Raw genomic sequence first — 12,304 nt, 5'->3', positions numbered from 1 at the left:
TACTTACCTAATGTAAAATATTTTAACGTATTTTGAACCAAGTTCTATATTTTTAATGATTTTAAGAATGGTAAATTAGATGCTAAAATTGAAGAAGGTACATTCCATGGCTATGCTATAAGAAGTAAAGCTTGCAAGTTTTTAAATACTAACACTAACAAAGTTGTGGAAAGTGCAAATGTGAAGTTTGATGAATATACAGAGGCACATGAGGGTGACCCTATGAAAGAACTAGATGAATACACATCTTTTGTATACTTTTATGAAGGTATTCTTGTTGATGAAGATGTTGTAAATCAAGTTGCTCATCAACATCAAGTTTCAGTGACTATTGAGTCACATACAATGAATACTGAGTTGCATTCAAGAACCGAGCTAGAGTCAAGTGTTGAGTTGTAGAATGAAGCTGAGATACATTCTGATTCTAAGATTGGTGTACATGAAAGAAATGTTTAATTACTTGATAGAGATATACATAGTGATTTAGAAATTGATAGACCTCATGAGGAGAGTAGACTAGATTCAAGATTGTGAAAGTATGTCAAGAGACATCATCCTATTGATTAAATTATTGGAGATAGAGATACTAGACCCATGACAAGGAACAAGCTAAGAAGTGATACATGTTTGATAAGCATGCATGAACCTAAGTTAATGAAAGATGCATTAGAAAACATGGACTAGAGTAAATCCATGAAAGAAGAGATTAAACAAATTGAGAAGAACAAGACATGGACTCTAGTTCATAGACTAAAGGATGAGAATATGATTGGAATCAAGTGGGTGTATAGAAAGTCAGATGAAAATGGTAAAATCATAAGAAACTGGGTAAGATTATTTTGTTAAGGGTATGCACAAGAAGAAGGGATATACTATGGAGAAACATTTTCCCTTGTTGCAAGATTGGAAGGAGTAAGAACTCTCCTTGTTTACTCTACATACAAAGGTTTCAAAGTTTATAAAATGGATGTGAAATATGCATTTCTGAATGACATATTAGAAGAAGACATCTATATAGAACATTTAGAAGGATTTTTTGATGCTAACAACAATAACATGGTATTTAGTCTACAAATTTTTTTATATGGTTTTAAGAAAGCACCAAGAGCATGGTATGAAAGGATTCACAACTATCTTGTAAGAATTGGATTTAAGAGGACTAATGATAACATCAATTTGTACTTGAAGACAAAAGGAGGTAAATGTATTTTACTAGCTTAAAATTCTCTTAATGATATCATATTTGGAGGTTGAGATGGATTATATAAGACTTTTGCAAATGAAATGAAGAAATAATTTGAGATGTCTATGTTTAGAGAGGTCAAGTTCTTTGTTGGTTTGCAAGCATATCAGATGAAATATGGTATATACATCACTCAGTCTAAGTGTGTGAAGGAGATATTGATTTTTTTTGGATTGGAGGATTCAAAACTATTTAGCACACCTATGGTGATAGGACACAAGTTGTCAAAAATGATGATTCAGCTGATGTAAATTATAATTTTATACATGTCTATGATTACAAATTGAAATATGTAGTGCATAGAAGCTGTGACATTGCATTATTTGTGGGGATGGTTGTAAGATTCTCTACTGATCCTAATGAGAATCATTTGATGGATGTTAAGAGAATAATGAGATATCTAAAAGCAACATAAGACTATGGTTTATAATATAAGAAAAATAAAAAATTTGAGTTGAGAGCCTACACTAATGTTGATTGGGCTGGAAACGTTGATGATAGAAAGATCACTAGTGGGGAACCTTTTTCTTAGGAAAGAGGTTGGTTACCTACACTAGCAAGAAACAGAATTGCATATCTTAATCTACTGATGAAGCTGAATATATTGCTGATGCAATAAATTATACAAACATTCTATGGATCAAATAGCTACTCAAAGGTACAAAGGAAGAAATAATTCAACTTATAATACTTTATTGTGATAATAAAAGTATTATAAATATATCAAAGAAAACTATGATGCATAGAAAGACTAAGAATATTACAATCAAATATCATTACTTGAGAGAATTAGTTCAACACAAATAGGTGAAGATGGAATATGTGAATAGAAAAGAGCAAATAGTTGATATCTTCACAAAATAATTACCTAAGGATGCTCATGAGTATCAAATAGGTAAACAAGGGGTGATACCCCTATCCAAAGTTGCTTAAGAAACATGAGTAGTGCCTTGGATCAATTGGAGCTGAATGTTGTTTCTTACAAATTGATGCAGTGGATATTACTTTAGGAACTATGTAAAGTAATCAAAGAGATGGAACAATAGATTAGTCACAAGTAAGGTGACAAGGGGAGAAACTGAAATTGTTAACATCTACATGTTGATATGGAAAGTCTTTGTCATTATAGTCAAAGAGAGAGTATAGTAAAAGGAGAAATATCTACTCAATGGGAGATAGTATACCTTATTTTTACTAAAGAAGAAGAAATGACAAAAATGAAATACATCTACCTAGTAAGAGGTAGATAATGCCAAGGGAGATATAAGAATAGTGCAGAGATGCTTGAATATGAGAAAGAGGGAGTGATCAAGAGGGAGTCATAAGGAAGAGTTGATTGTTAGTTTATTTGAATTGAATTTTGTAGCCTATATAGAAGGTGAAAGCTATTGATAGAGGGAGAAATTTCAATAGAAGGAATTATTTTATTTTTGGTATTATTGTTGGTATGGTTTGCCACTGATGCCCAAGATGGAGATTGTAGATATGAGTTTGTAATGATTCAATAATTATTTTTTCACTGATATCAAACTTGCTACTAGCTGGTAAGACAACTACTTAGTTGATTTGATTACTATCATTTGTTTGATTGATGAAGAGGTTTTGACCAATTAAGATAACAAGAACACCTAGAGAAAAAAGTTGAATTATAGTATTAAAAACTTGTACACAGATTAGTTAAGACAACGATGATACAATGTATGGGTAAAAGTACATAGTGTTAGCTTTCAAGATGATTTATTAGAATGATTGAATTTGATTATTGTAAGAATTTGGTATAGCTCTAATACCATGTAAGAATTTTCCTAAGGGAAAAATTCACCTAGGAACTAACAACTCAAACACAAGAACAACTATAGAACAAAAATGGATATGATCAATTAATCAGAGTATGTCTGAATATATTGCTCTGTTCAATATATGATGTGATGTACAAACACCCTAGGAGTGCCTATATATAAAGGCCTCTAAGTAAGCACTTAGAATGTTGCTAGAAACAACCAGGACATAAGATAAGCATTTGCAACTAAGCACATACCATATCCAACATTCTAGATGAGTGTATAAGAATGAGAAGGTTGTAGACACCATATGCTTAATTAGTGTGCTAACTCTTATGTTGTAGACACCATGTGCATAATAGAGGTGCGAACTCCTATGTTGTCAACATGACAACTCACAAGAGTGCACATGCTCCTAGGTGACCAATAAATAAAAAATAAAAAATATGCATTAACCTAAGTAAACTTAAGTAAGTGTAAATAGTAAATACTTATTTACACTAACAAGCACCTAGAATGTCTCTAAAAAAACCAAGAGATAAGATAAGCATTGCCAACTAAGCACATACCTTCTCCAACATTCTAGATGAGTGGATAAGAATGAGAAGGTTGTAGACACCATGTGCATAAAAGAGGTACAAACTCTTGTGTTGTCAACATGATATCTCACAAGAGTGCACATGCTCCTAGGTGACTAATAAAAAAATAATAAAAAATATGCATTAACCTAAGTAAACTTAAGTAAGTGTAAATAGAAAATACTTATTTACACCAACACCCACCCTTAAGTGTAACTTAGGGGAATGCCCTTAAGCTTATGACAAATAGGATGAAGTGCATGATGGGTCTTGGATACTAGGCCATTTTAGGTACCCATGTACATAATGCAAATGCAAATAAAATCTCCCATAAAGTTGGGAAAGAAGGAAAAACTAATAGGAGAAACCCTCCCCCAAAAAGAGAGATGAAAGAGGATGCATGGATGGATGGAGTAATCAAGACCCCCCATTACAACAAACATCCAATATATACAAGAAAGAAAAGAAGGAGAAGGACAAAATGTCCTAAGAGGAAAAAGTCCCCCCAAAAAAGGAGAAGAAGGAGATGAGGCAGTCCTCCCCTAAAAGTAGTGTGCCGATCAGTGAGAAATGCTCCAATATAGAAGTTGATCCACGAACTTTGAATGATGTTCCTCCCCTTTGGAAGAAACAAATGCAAGAGTTCAAAGGAGATGCATCCCCTATATGGAGAAAGAATCTCTATGATGATCGGTGTCTCTGAAACTTGTCCAAAAGTCCTTGTGGTGATACTAATGATGGCTTCCTCCAAAACTATTGAAGAGAAGCGCAAATCAAACAAGGAGAGATGTAGAACCTGCTTCAGGAAATCAACAATCTTCTCAAATGTGAAAGAGACTTCCTGCAGATGCTGTAAATGAGAATCCACAATCACACCAACCTAGAAGGATTGATCATGTAGAGAATGGACTTGAGGATTAGAGTGGACCCCTTGCAACAACTATACAAGAATCTTCAGTGAAGAAAAGTGATAGATCACCATAAAAGTCTCCCATATCTATTGTGCGTGACTCCAAGAATAGAGCTGAAATGTTTGGCAAGAAATCATCACCTAAAAGACAAAGTGTACCCTGGAGTGCTGAAGTACATGAATCTATCACTATGGTAAAAGAAGTATCTACCTCAAAAAAAGATGAATGTCATCAATAATGTCTCCCAAATCTTCAATGTGAGATGCCATGAACAGGCCTACAAGGGCATAAAGGAAGTCATCACATGAAGGTGGATTAGGAAGACATAAAGGGTCCTACTGCACTGAATATGAAGCATTTATGGCTAAAACTATAGCAGTAGGAGCAATAGGAGCTAGAGGTGTGATCTCATCTAGAGTTTAAGAAACCGTAGCTAGAGTGATTAGATGTAGAATGTCCTTTGGAGATGGAGGATCACAAGGATCTCCATATGATTCCCAAATAGACAACCAAATATCATCAGGAAAATGTGCCAATCTGAGAGGAGCAAAATATTCCTCACTCATACTTTTAGACAAAAAGCGACGAAGGTTGACAACATATGTTCAATTAAAATGTGGTGGCAATGTATAGAGATAAGGAAGCAATTTTGGATGGTCTCTTAGATGATTGACTATCAAAGTACTACATTTGTGATAGTTCCTTGTTGTCAACTGTGGTCTAATATTAGACTTACAAATCTAACAAGACTCCATGATATCAATCAATGAACCTCCTAGAAATCAAAAAACCCCCCAAAAAAAGATGTTGTTGGCACTTGGTAGCCACTTGCCAATTTAGGATCTATTTTTGAAAGTAGTATTTCTATCTATAGAACCTATAATATGATTATAGATTAGGAAAGTAGACAAAAAAAATGCACTTTCAAAAAAATGGAACCTGATTTGGAGTCTAAATGAGCCCGTACTAAGCATTTTAAGTGGCAAAATTTGGGATTTGTGAGTTACAAAAAAAATTCAGGAACAAAGATGTCAAACCACCTACACCAATGTGGAGATCATGAAATCCTACCTCAAAAAAAAAAAATTTGCTCACAAAAAGAAATCTGTATGAGGGAGATATTGCTATTTGAAAATTGTTGCTATTGTTATTTTTTCTGAATCTCTACCATGCCTCCAAAAAACAAATGGCTCTAGATTTGGCCTCATATGTTTGACTTGGATGAAACAAAATCTGATTTGGGGTTTTTTGGATCTTCTAAATGTGACACAAATATCTAGTTTGCACCAGCAAGCTTCAATCTTCACCAGCAAAAAATCTTTCCTATGGCCTGATGGCCAAAAAAATTTCAAAAAATAATGCAAATCTATAAAAAATAGCAGAGATGCAGATGAAAAAATGAAGATTGAAAAATTAAATGTACAAATCTGAAATGATCATACCAATGCTACAAATTGGTCCTTCAATTGCCAGTTTGCAAAAAAAATGGCCTCACAATCTACTTTGGCCAAGGTAGCCGAGTTTATAGTCGATTTCACCAAATTAGTATTTTGGATGCAATGGCAAGGTCAGATCTGGCTCTAGACGCTCCCAATTTTTGTAGTACTCTAGATTCAGGTTGAGGTGTTGAACCAAGCATGGTTTCGAATGACTACGTAATGATAACATTTTCAAGAGCTCTGATAAGAATTTGGTCTAGCTCTGATACTATGTAAGAATTTTTCTAAAGGAAAAATTCACCCAAGAACTAAGAACTCAAACACAAGCACAATTGTAGACCAAAAATGGATATGATCAATTAATCAAAGTATCTCCAAATACATTGCTCTGTTTAGTATATGATGTGATGTACAAACACACTAGGAGTGCCTATATATAAAGGCCTCTCGGGAAGAACCTAGAATGTCTCTAAAAATAACCAAGAAATAAGAATTAACAACTAAGCACACACCTTATCCAACATTCTAGATGAGTGGATAAGAATAAGAAGGTTGTAGACACCATATACTTAATTAGTGTGCTAACTCCTACATTGTAGACACCATGTGCATAAAAGAGGTGCAAACTATTGTGTTGTCAACATGACAACTCACAAGAGTGCACATGCTCCTATGTGACTAATAAATAAATAATAAAAAATATGCATTAACCTAAGTACACTTAAGGAAGTTTAAATAATAAATACTTATTTACACCAACAACTATTTCTATGTAAAAATCCATTTTGTTGAAACCTCTGATCTAGAAAAATTCATTCTAGCTAAGTTATCTATGGTCTCACACTTTTGCAATCGCAATTGTCTATTAAATGCATGTTTTATACTAGTTTGTATCCAACTACTAAATAAATAAAATTATTTCAAAAAAGTGACATTTCAATAAATATTACTATTTTTATAATATTTTTATAATAACATATAAACACCATTTTGTAGAGCTTAGAGTTAAGACTATTCTCATATAGATTTTATAGTGGTTTAATTAGTTATAGTATATTATAATAAAAATATTCTATAACCAAGTATTTTAACACTTGAAAAAATATCAATTTTGAGAAAGAAAAAATATTAAATCATATAAAAATAAAATTAAAAATGATACATGACATTCTAGAGGAGAGAGTCATGTTCTGGAATGTATAATTTTTCTCTTTATTACAATGGATTTGCTTTGAAAAATGTGGTAGGAGATGAAAACTATCAATTTTAGGTGAGTTGAAATTTGAATCATTATAAAAGAGAAAATATTGGTGTAAAGTTGATCTTTATTTTTAGTTGTTCTAGATATATATATTTTATCTATAACATAGTTTGAAATCAAAGGGAAATAAATTTATTTCCATATAGTTTTATGGTGGGAACTAGACCCCTAATTTTTAGCCTTTTTTAGCTGCTAAAAAATTATATATAAAAATTAGGAAAATATAAAAATTATTATTTCAAATTATTATTAAAAATTATAATCCTAAAATTCATTGATTTTTACACATTTCATTAGTTTACTACATTTTCAAATTCAAAATAATAATACCAATTTTATATCATTCAATTTGAACAGTTATACTTTAGTTAGCCTTTTCGTTACAAAAGGGTGACATAGGCTTGTGCTTTTACCTATATTATTATCTACTTAAGGCTACAAAGGTTGATACATTGATTAAGTCTAGAAGAACAAGTAAGAAGAATTGAGTCTACCAAGATTGACCGAGTGGATAATAGGTGTCAAGAAAAGTTAGTGAAAGCCAAGTAGAAAATCAATTGGAGACAAGAAAAGTAAAGTTTCAGTGTATGCTGAGTGAACTTAGTGTAATCCAAGAAAATTTTAGTTGATGCTAAGCACTAGTAAACTTTAGTGTTTTCTATGTTAACTAGTTGAAGATGAGTGGAAGAGCAGTATGGAAGTTAAGTAAAAACATATTGATGTCGAGTGTCAGTATACATCTTAAATCATAGATTTGATGAATCTGAGCTAACAATTTATTTTCTTGAATTGTGTGAAGCATGTGGAAGATAACTATGTTGAGCTAGTGGCACAAAATTGAACGTAAGCTTTTTTGAGGTGAATTCAAAGAGGATTGTAGAAGAAGTTTCTAGAGGAACCAAATGGAAAACTGTGCAGATTCATTGTATCCTACCTAATTCTACCTAACCCTAAAATGGAAGATTGAGGTTGAGTGGCAAAAGAACTTAAAATCTATATTTATAGAGAGAGAGTTGGTTGTAAGAAAACATTGTGATGTGCAAGAACCTAAGAAAGATAAGTAGTCTAGGATATTGCTTCATTTAGTGACCGAACAAAAGAGATTACTATTAGTAAGAAAAGAAAGAAGACTTAAGAGTACGAATGCTTGAAGGGTAAACAAGCTATCAAATTTGAAGTGTGTGAAATGCACACAAAAGGGAAGACTAACACATAGATCTATATTATGCGAGTTATAATTTGTTATCAAATCAAGCCTTACTGCTACTTTCTAATCATTGTATCAGTCTAGGGTAAATCCTTTGTTTTAAGGTTGACCTCACAGTCATTTGTAAATCCTTAAACCAAATGATATTCCAAGTGATTTGTTGGAAGTCCTCTAACAAGGCTCACTCCTAATAGGGTAATTTAAATTGTCTAACCTAGTTAGATTTACTAGTGTGTATTGTAACCTTTAGCATGGCTAGCATTTCATAGGGCATCATTTCAGAAGAGTGAGAATTATTACCATGTTAATCGTGGTTTTTACCAAATTGGGTTTCCACATAAAATCCATGTGTTAAATGTGTTATTTAATCTATTATGTTTCATGTTTACATTTCTGCAAAGATGTTTTGACCTATGAAAATAACCTACAAAGTTTAAGTATTGTATGATCTAATGGATGCATGCATTATAAGTTTTTTATGGATATGGGTTCACTAAACTATGAAATGTTTTATTTATACATCTGGACCCTGGATAACTGATTCACACCCCCACCCCCCATTATTCCAAAGAATTTCAACAATGTCTTCTTGTTGGAAATATAAGAGGAGTAACTAACCGGGGGGGGGGGTGAATCGCTTACCACTAAAATAAATCCCAGATCTGTTAGATGTCACTATAAAACATTTCTGTTAAAAAATATCTTTGTTGATGCTTGACAAACACATTGAAAAATGTTGTAACTTAGTAAACACTAAAATTTCTCAACAAATGCTTAATATGAAAATCTTAACATGTTAACTATGATTACTATTACTATAACTTAGTTGCAAACACAAGAGAAATGAACACATTTGACACCAAGATTTAATGTGGAAACCCAATTTGGGAAAACCACTAATTATAAATAGTTATTGATTTTCACTCTTCTAAAGTGAGCCCTATTAGGAGCCAACCCTATTAAAGGTTACAAAAACACTATTAAGAGTGGTGTTGTTAGAGGTCTTTTGATAATTCAATATAAATGCCACTTTGTTAGAGGATTTACAAATAACTGTTAAGCCAACTTTGTTAAAAGATTTAGATAAGTAGTACAATGGTTAGAGAGTAACAATGAGATGAACTAATTTCTAATGCAACTAAATTGTTGATCACATATCTCAATTCAGGCTTGTATACTTGATCCTTCTTGATCAAATATATCTTTTCAGCTAATCAAGGATATTCTACTTATCCTTTAAATTCACTTCCTCTTAGCATTGCTAAATCCTTAATTGTGTTTAATTATATGCCCTCGACCCTATTTTTCAACTTTCCCTTATATTTATATCTTTCACATTTTCAAGTCAGCTAGAATATAACTTAGAATAATTAATATTCATCTCCTTATTCAGCTACAACCAACAAACGATTCAATTGAACTCAATATGCCAAAACAAGAAAATCCTTCGTTAGCCAACTCTACTTAGTAGACACTAAATCAAAGTGATTTTCCCATATTAACTAAGTGAACTCAATTAATATTGCATATTTAAAAAGTTCCTTTGGTAACTGAGTGAGCTCGGTTAGCATTGGTTCCATCAAACATTTTCTTTATTAACTGAGTGAGCTTAGTTAACACTCATCTTCTACAAACTTTCCTTTGTCTCTTGAGTGAACTTGGTAGACACTGTCTTCTAAACTAGGAAAACTTTGGAATGCCCAATAGACATAGAAAACTATCCTCAATGCCCAAGTGAACTTGACATACACTGATTAGAAATGATATGAAATTTTGTGTAACATCAAAGATAATACACAATTAATCAATTGTTATTAATAATCTCCCTCTTTGGCATTGATGGCAACACAACATGTCATAATGCAATGAAATTTTAGGGCAAGAATTAAGTAAGGAACATATCCATATTTTCATTCTAATTCTTATCTATTAGAACTCACTCTATCAATGTAAACTCTTTCTGCCTTTAGTTTCTCCCTTTGTTAGAAAACTTATGTCTGCAACAACTTCTTTTGATAGAAAACTCTATCTTTGATAACAGACCAAGTTCGTCTCCCTTTTGACATCTCCTTATCTTTTTTTATACAAAATTTCTATGAGATATGATAGCAAACTTCTCCCTCTTTGACATCTCATGCCAAATACAACATTCAGTATATATCAATGTACCTTAAGTACTTATCCATTTGCAATATGCCATTTTCAATATTGTACCAACTAATTAATCATCAACATGCTCTAATTTATGCATTAGTAAATTTCATTTAGTGAGATTTAGATAGTAGAATGACATCTAGCTTACTTCTTAGATACAAAAATGCATCCTTAGGTAATGGCTTGGTGAATATGTCTACAATTTGTTCTTTTTTATTCACATATTTCAATCTTACTTCTTTATCTTATACTAGTTCTCTTAAAAATGATATTTTATAGCAATGTGTTTTGTTTTGGTATGCATCACTAGATTCTTTGATATAATGATTGCACTAGTGTTACCATAGTATATAACCACTGGATCCTTGATCTCTATCTTAATGCCTATCAACAATTGTTTAAACCAAAAAATATTAGAAAAACTAACTACTACAACCACATATATGGCCTCTGCTATGGACTGAGAAATATAATTATATTTCTTGCTTGTCCAAGACACTAGTCTTTTATCAAAAAAGAATGCTCAACCACTAGTGCTCTTTCTATCATCAATACTTCCTACCCAAATAACATCTATGAATAATTTTAAATCCAAATTGTCTCCTATTTTGTACCATAAACTATATTCTTTGATACTTTTCATATATCTCATGATTCTTTTGATTTCCATCATGTAATTTTCTTTAGGATTTGCTAAGAATCTTGCCACCATGTCGACTACTAATGCAATATTAGGCCTTATATGCACTACATACTACGATTTTTCAATCATTGATCTATATGTGGTCTGATCTACCTATTTGAAATCATCATTTTTAGAAAGCTTATGTCCAGTAGACATAGGGGTTCCAACTATTCTTGAGTCTTCCATTCCAAATTTCTTTAGTATCTCCTTGATATATTTAGATTAAGTAATGTAGATACCATCTTTCTTCTATTGGATCTACAATTCAACAAAGAATTTTATCTCTCCAAACATAGACATCTCAAATTCTTTACTCATTTCTTCTAAAAATGCCTTGCAATAGTCATCATTTCCTATGAATAAAGTATCATCCACGAATATTTCTATGAACACAATCTTCTTGTTTGGTCCTTCTTTGATATAGAAAATATTGCTATCATTTGTTCTTTGAAGACTAATTTGTATCAAGTAGTTCTCTTATCTTGTTTTTCTCTTCCATGAGTTCATACAATCTTACTAATTGAATTTCTTGCTCTTTTCTTAGTTTTTGTACTTCTTCTCGAAGAGTACTATTCTTCTCCAATATTTCTTAAATTGCTTCATGATGTAGGAGCATTCTATTGTTTCCTTGTAATCCTACCTTTTTGTTCATTCTGCTAGTTGTTGTTGAGTGCCAATTTTCAGTTGTTGCCAAGTGCTAGTTTCCTGTATGTACAAAGTTCTAATAAGTGTTGAGTTGTCTAGTGTGTGTCGAGTTATCTAGTATGTGCCGAGTTACCCAATGAATGCTAAGTGGCTCTTCATATGCCGAGTTACTCAGTGTATGCCGAGTGACTCTTCATGTGTCGAGTTACCCAATGTATGTTGAGTGACCCTTCATGTGCTAAGTTCTCCTATTTATTGCGAGTTTCAACATTTGGACGTGATTTCTAAGAGCCAACTTGCAAGATTTATTTTTGATTGTGACATTTATGTTAAGATCTTTTCTTGAAATGTGTCCAAACTATTTTTGGGTTGGCCTTCCTCTTATGTAATGTTCTAGAAT

Source organism: Cupressus sempervirens, chromosome 7, assembly GCF_028749045.1.
Source record: "Cupressus sempervirens isolate cs-2001-9-10 chromosome 7, ASM2874904v1, whole genome shotgun sequence".
Classification (NCBI taxonomy): Eukaryota; Viridiplantae; Streptophyta; class Pinopsida; order Cupressales; family Cupressaceae; genus Cupressus; species Cupressus sempervirens.
This window is presented reverse-complemented; position numbering follows the sequence as displayed.